This window comes from Bombina bombina, chromosome 9 (assembly GCF_027579735.1).
Source record: "Bombina bombina isolate aBomBom1 chromosome 9, aBomBom1.pri, whole genome shotgun sequence".
Taxonomy (NCBI): Eukaryota; Metazoa; Chordata; class Amphibia; order Anura; family Bombinatoridae; genus Bombina; species Bombina bombina.
The window spans coordinates 215,427,254-215,434,333 of NC_069507.1; positions in this window are offsets into that span (position 1 = coordinate 215,427,254).

A 7,080-nucleotide genomic window follows, 5' to 3' on the forward strand; every position below is an offset into this window, starting at 1 on the left:
ACACACATATTTTATTTAAACAATTAAAAGCTGAATTGCAACACATCTGCATAAAAAAAATGTTTTAAATTCATTTAGACAGGCCCATTTAATCAAGCTCCATACGGAGCTTGAAGGGGCCTGTAAAGACCGCTGATCCATAACCCTGTTGTCCGCCTGCTCTGAGCAGGCGGACAGGAATCTCCGGAAATCAACCCGATCGAGTACGATCGGGTTGATTGACACCTCCCTGCTGGCGGCCGATTGGCCGCGAGTCTGCAGGGGGCGGCGTTGCACCAGCAGGCTCTTGTGAGCTGCTGGTGCAATGTTAAATGCGGAGAGGCGTATTGCTCTCCGAATTTAGCGAGGTCTGCGGACCTGATCCGCAGTGTCGGATGAGGTCCGCAAGCCCTTTGATAAATTGGGGCCTAAGTCTTTTTTTTTTTTACATTTGCATTGTTTTTAAAGACCCAGCCCTTGAAAAGCCTTGGAGTATTGTTTATCTATTATCTTAGGGGACAGATATAAATTATCTCATGCAGTGAAAAAAAAAACAGCACACACTGTTGTAGAGCGTTGCAGATTCAAAGCCCAGAATGCACTGCAAACTCTAGTAGTGGAAAAGATGGCATTTACCTAGGTAAACTAGAAAACTATCAGGCAAAATAATGAACGTACATTGCAAACCTACGGCTAGATTTGGAGTTTTGTCGGTAACGACCCAAAAAACTAACGCCGGCTTTTTTCTGGCCGCACCATAAAAACAACTCTGGTATTGAGAGTCCACATAAAGGCTGCGTTAGGCTCCAAAAAAGGAGCGTAGAGCATTTTTAACCGCAGCTTCAACTCCTCGATACCAGAGTTGCTTACTGCAAGCGGCCAGCCTCAAAAACGTGCTCGTGCACGATTCCCTCCATAGGATACAATGGGGCTGTTTGAGCTGAAAAAAAACCTAACACCTGCAAAAAAGCCGCGTTCAGCTCTTAACGCAGCCCCATTGTTTGCTATGCGGAAACACCTCCTAAGTCTGCACCTAACACCCTAACATGTACCCCGAGTCTAAAACACACCTAACCTTACACTTATTAACCCCTAATCTGCCGCCCCCCGCTATCTGCTGACCCCTGCATTTTATTTTAACCCCTAATCTGCCGCTCCGTAAACCGCCGCTACTTACATTATACTTATGTACCCCTAATCTGCTGCCCCTAACACCGCCGACCCCTATATTATATTTATTAACCCCTAATCTGCCGCCCACAACGTCGCCCCCACCTGCCTACACTTATTAACCCCTAATCTGCCGAGCGGACCGCACCGCTACTGTAATAACATTATTAACCCCTAATCCGCCTCACTAACCCTCTAATAAATAGTATTAACCCCTAATCTGCCCTCCCTAACATCGCCGACACCTAACTTCAATTATTAACCCCTAATCTGACGACCGGAGCTCACCGCTATTCTAATAAATGTATTAACCCCTAAAGCTAAGTCTAACCCTAACACTAACACCCCCCTAAATTAAATATAATTTTAATCTAACGAAATAAATTAACTCTTATTAAATAAATTATTCCTATTTAAAGCTAAATACTTACCTGTAAAATAAATCCTAATATTATAGCTATTTTAGGATTAATATTTATTTTACAGGTAACTTTGTATTTATTTTAACCAGGTACAATAGCTATTAAATAGTTAAGAACTATTTAATAGCTAAAATAGTTAAAATAATTACAAAATTACCTGTAAAAGAAATCCTAACCTAAGTTACAATTAAACCTAACACTATACTATCAATAAATTAATTAAATAAACTACCTACAATTACCTACAATTAACCTAACACTACACTACAATAAATTAATTAAATACAATTCTACAAATAACAACAATTAAATAAACTAGCTAAAGTACAAAAAATAAAAAAGAACTAAGTTACAAAAAAATAAAAAAATATTTACAAACATAAGAAAAATATTACAACAATTTTAAACTAATTACACATACTCTAAGCCCCCTAATAAAATAACAAAGCCCCCCAAAATAAAAAAATTGCCCTACCCTATTCTAAATAACTAAAGTTCAAAGCTCTTTTACCTTACCAGCCCTGAACAGGGGCCCTTTGCGGGGCATGCCCCAAGAAGTTCAGCTCTTTTGCCTGTAAGAAAAAACATACAATAGCCAAGCCCCCCAACATTACAACCCACCACCCACATACCCCTAATCTAACCCAAACCCCCCTTAAATAAACCTAACACTAAGCCCCTGAAGATCTTCCTACCTTGTCTTCACCTCACCGGGTTCAACGATCTGTCCAGAAGAGCTCCTCCGATGTCCTGATCCAAGCCCAAGCGGGGGGGCTGAAGAGGTCCATGATCCGGCTGAAGTCTTCATCCAAGCGGGAGCTGAAGAGGTCCATGATCCGGATGAAGTCTTCATCCAAGCGGGGAGCTGATTGGATCAGCCAATCGGATTGGAACTTGATTCTGATTGGCTGATTCCATCAGCCAATCAGAATATTCCTACCTTAATTCCGATTGGCTGATAGAATCCTATCAGCCAATCGGAATTCGAGGGACGCCATCTTGGATGACGTCCCTTAAAGGAACCGTCATTTCGGCTAGTAGGCGTTGGGAGAAGAGGATGTTCCGCGTCGGAGGTCTGCAAGATGGATCCGGAAGAAAGAAGATTGAAGATGCCGTTGATAGAAGACTTCATCCGGATCATGGACCTCTTCAGCTCCCGCTTGGATGAAGACTTCATCCGGATCATGGACCTCTTCAGCTCCCGCTTGGATGAAGACTTCAGCCGGATCATGGACCTCTTCAGCCCCCCCGCTTGGGCTTGGATCAGGACATCGGAGGAGCTCTTCTGGACAGATCGTTGAACCCGGTGAGGTGAAGACAAGGTAGGAAGATCTTCAGGGGCTTAGTGTTAGGTTTATTTAAGGGGGGTTTGGGTTAGATTAGGGGTATGTGGGTGGTGGGTTGTAATGTTGGGGAGGCTTGGGTATTGTATGTTTTTTTTTACAGGCAAAAGAGCTGAACTTCTTGGGGCATGCCCCGCAAAGGGCCCTGTTCAGGGCTGGTAAGGTAAAAGAGCTTTGAACTTTAGTTATTTAGAATAGGGTAGGGCATTTTTTTATTTTGGGGGCTTTGTTATTTTATTAGGGGGCTTAGAGTAGGTGTAATTAGTTTAAAATTGTTGTAATATTTTTCTTATGTTTGTAAATATTTTTTTATTTTTTGTAACTTAGTTCTTTTTTATTTTTTGTACTTTAGCTAGTTTATTTAATTGTTGTTATTTGTAGGAATTGTATTTAATTAATTTATTGATAGTGTAGTGTTAGGTTAATTGTAGGTAATTGTAGGTAGTTTATTTAATTAATTTATTGATAGTGTAGTGTTAGGTTTAATTGTAACTTAGGTTAGGATTTCTTTTACAGGTAAATTTGTAATTATTTTAACTATTTTAGCTATTAAATAGTTCTTAACTATTTAATAGCTATTGTACCTGGTTAAAATAAATACAAAGTTACCTGTAAAATAAAGATTAATCCTAAAATAGCTATAATATAATTATAATTTATATTGTAGCTATATTAGGATTTATTTTACAGGTAAGTATTTATCTTTAAATAGGAATAATTTATTTAATAAGAGTTAATTAATTTCGTTAAATTAAAATTATATTTAACTTAGGGGGGTGTTAGTGTTAGGGTTAGACTTAGCTTTAGGGGTTAATACATTTATTAGAATAGCGGTGAGGTCCGGTCGGCAGATTAGGGGTTAATAAGTGTAGGCAGGTGGAGGCGACGTTGTGGGGGGCAGATTAGGGGGTTAATAAATATAATATAGGGGTCGGCGGTATTAGGGGCAGCAGATTAGGGGTACATAAGGATAACGTAGGTGGCGGCGCTTTGCGGTCGGCAGATTAGGGGTTAATTATTGTAGGTAGCTGGCTGCGACGTTGTGGGGGGCAGATTAGGGGTTAATAAATATAATATAGGGGTCGGCGGTGTTAGGGGCAGCAGATTAGGGGTACATAAGGATAACGTAGGTGGCGGCGCTTTGCGGTCGGCAGATTAGGGGTTAATAAGTGTAGGTAGGTGGAGGCGACGTTGTGGGGGACAGGTTAGGGGTTAATAAATATAATACAGGGGTCGGCGGTGTTAGGGGCAGCAGATTAGGGGTACATAAGGATAACGTAGGTGGCGGTCGGCAGATTAGGGGTTAAAAAAATTTATTCGAGTGTCGGCGATGTGGGGGGACCTCGGTTTAGGGGTACATAGGTAGTTTATGGGTGTTAGTGTACTTTAGAGCACAGTAGTTAAGAGCTTTATAAACCGGCGTTAGCCCAGAAAGCTCTTAACTACTGACTTTTTTCCTGCGGCTGGAGTTTAGTCGTTAGATGTCTAACGCTCACTTCAAACACGACTCTAAATACCGGAGTTAGAAAGATCCCATTGAAAAGATAGGATACGCAATTGACGTAAGGGGATCTGCGGTATGGAAAAGTCGCGGCTGAAAAGTGAGCGTTAGACCCTATTTTGAGTGACTCCAAATACCGGCGGTAGCCTAAAACCAGCGTTAGGAGCCTCTAACGCTGGTTTTCACGGCTAACGCCAAACTCCAAATCTAGGCCTTATTTATGTATTACTATACATGATTAAAGGGACAGTCAAGTCAAAATTAAACTTTCATGATTCGGATAGGGCATGCAATTTTAAACAACTTTCCAATTTACTTTTATCATCAAATTTGCTTTGTTTTCTTGGTATTCTTTGTTGAAAGCTAAACCTAGCTAGGCTCATATACCAACTTGGTTCATTTTGACAGTTTTTCACATTTATACACGTGTGCCATATAGATAACATTGTGCTCATTTCAGTGGAGTTATTTATGAGCCAGCACTGATTGACTAAAATGCAAGTCTGTAAATAGCACTGAGATAAGGGGACAGTCTGCAGAGGCTTAGATACAAGGTAATCACAGAGGTAAAAAGTATATTAATATAACCGTGTTGGTTATGCAAAACTGGGGAATGGGTAATAAAGGGATTATCTATCTTTTTAAACAATAAACATTTTGGAGAAGCCTATGGTAAGCCTCCTTTTAGCCACAAAATAACATTGCTAGGAAATGCCAACAATCCAAAGATTAACTGCTAACTGGGACTTGAGAACATACAGGAACTAGAACAAGTTATACAAAGAGAATTTAAACAATAAATTGAAATTAAAGGCACCACTTCAACCTTTCCATTTAATATATATATATATTTTCATTCAACTTAAATCCCTCATGCTAAAGAACCCACATTCATCAGTTTCTCCCACACCTGCTCCATAACAAGTTTGTAGTATTACTTATCCTTGGAGACTGACCTCAGAGAAGGGCAGAAACAGAAGAGGCAGCAGGCATGAATAAGGGCTAAGTGTCTAACCGAAACTTTGCTGTATTTTACTGGACCCTGCATTTGATGTGAAAATAAAGGTCTTATCAAATTTCAAGCAACTTGAAACTTTACTTTTTTTAAAAATTGTTGAGCTGCTAATATACCCTCCCTGCGTTACTTTGACTGTTTTAGTGTGCTGTTTCTGTGAGTATATTTCTTGAAAATGTATGAGGTGTGCTTGATAAGTACAAGTGAATTAGGATATTGTACCATGAACGCCTTCCTGTTTTTGCGTTACATAGTTGTATTTAGTTGTCACTCAAGAGGAAAATACTATTTGGCGAAATTTATAATTACATCATACATCATTAAATCATAAGATAAATGCAAATATACAGCAAGCAGTGGAGAACTGATTTATGGAGCCATCTATTCAAACTGTGTAGTGATCACAGGCCCTTGAAAACTTTACTAACTAACTACAAATGGCTGCTGATATAAAATTTGGAGGGTATTTGGAGAGTAAAGGAACTGGCAATAGTAACAATGATAGTGATACTGGGGCAAACACTGGTACAGGTGGTTCTGGGAGTAGAATAAGCAGTTGACGCGTAAATGGATGCTGCTTGCTTGCTTGCTAACCTCAAACCCCCTCCAGTTCATACTACTAGGCTTGGAGTCAAACTATGTAAATTCAGCAGCTACACCTTCAGTTCACCTGATTGTCCTCTTTACATTTATAGGTGGATTTAGTAGATGACCCTTACTGATGCTGCTGTTACTAATTCTAGTACCAGTTGGTCCTGCATATTTCCTACTCCTGGTGGACATGGGATTGCCTGCTACAGCAGATTCAGAAGATGACCCTCCTGCTGCTGATGAAACTGCCACTGCTCCTCTAGATGCTTCTGCCAGAGGAGCAGACAATGGGGACAATGGTCTTCAAAATTATATTTTATTCTATAAAATAGAGTCATCAGTGCTTGTCCCACAATTTTCTGATATAATAATATAATTATATAAGTTTTGGTTGGTGAGAGGTGACAGTAGGCAACAGAAATCTTTTATTATTATATTATTTATAGTTGTTAAGTTATTAAACTTTAATTAAAACTTTTTTTTACCCCCCCCCCCAAAAAAAAGGCAGTAGACCTACTTATTAGTCACAGGATATTCTCCCTCAGCAATATAATAAGTCAACACTATTAGTCATAGCTTTTAACTTTTTTGTAAAATGTTTATACTCTGCTGGTCGCTTATTCTATAGCAACACAATAGATTTGTTGTGTTTACAAGGAGTTTAGTGACCCTTTAAAAGACTTGTAAATACAGTAGAATTGCATAATGAACACGTGCATGCCAAAAAGACAATGCAATAGCACTTAGCCTGAACTTCAAATAAATAGTAGATTTTTTTCTGAAAAATTTCAAAATTATGTCTATTTCCCCTCCTCTTGTGTCATGTGACAGCCATCAGCCAATCACAAATGCATATACATATATTCTGTGAATTCTTGCACAGTCTCAGTAGGAGCTGGTGACTCAAAAAGTGTTAATATAAAAAGACTGCACATTTTGTTAATGGAAGTAAATTGGACAGTTCTGTAAAATTGCACGTTCTATCTGAATCATGAAAGTTTTATTTTGACTTAAAGGGACATAATACTCAGATGCTAAATCACTTGAAACTGATGCAGT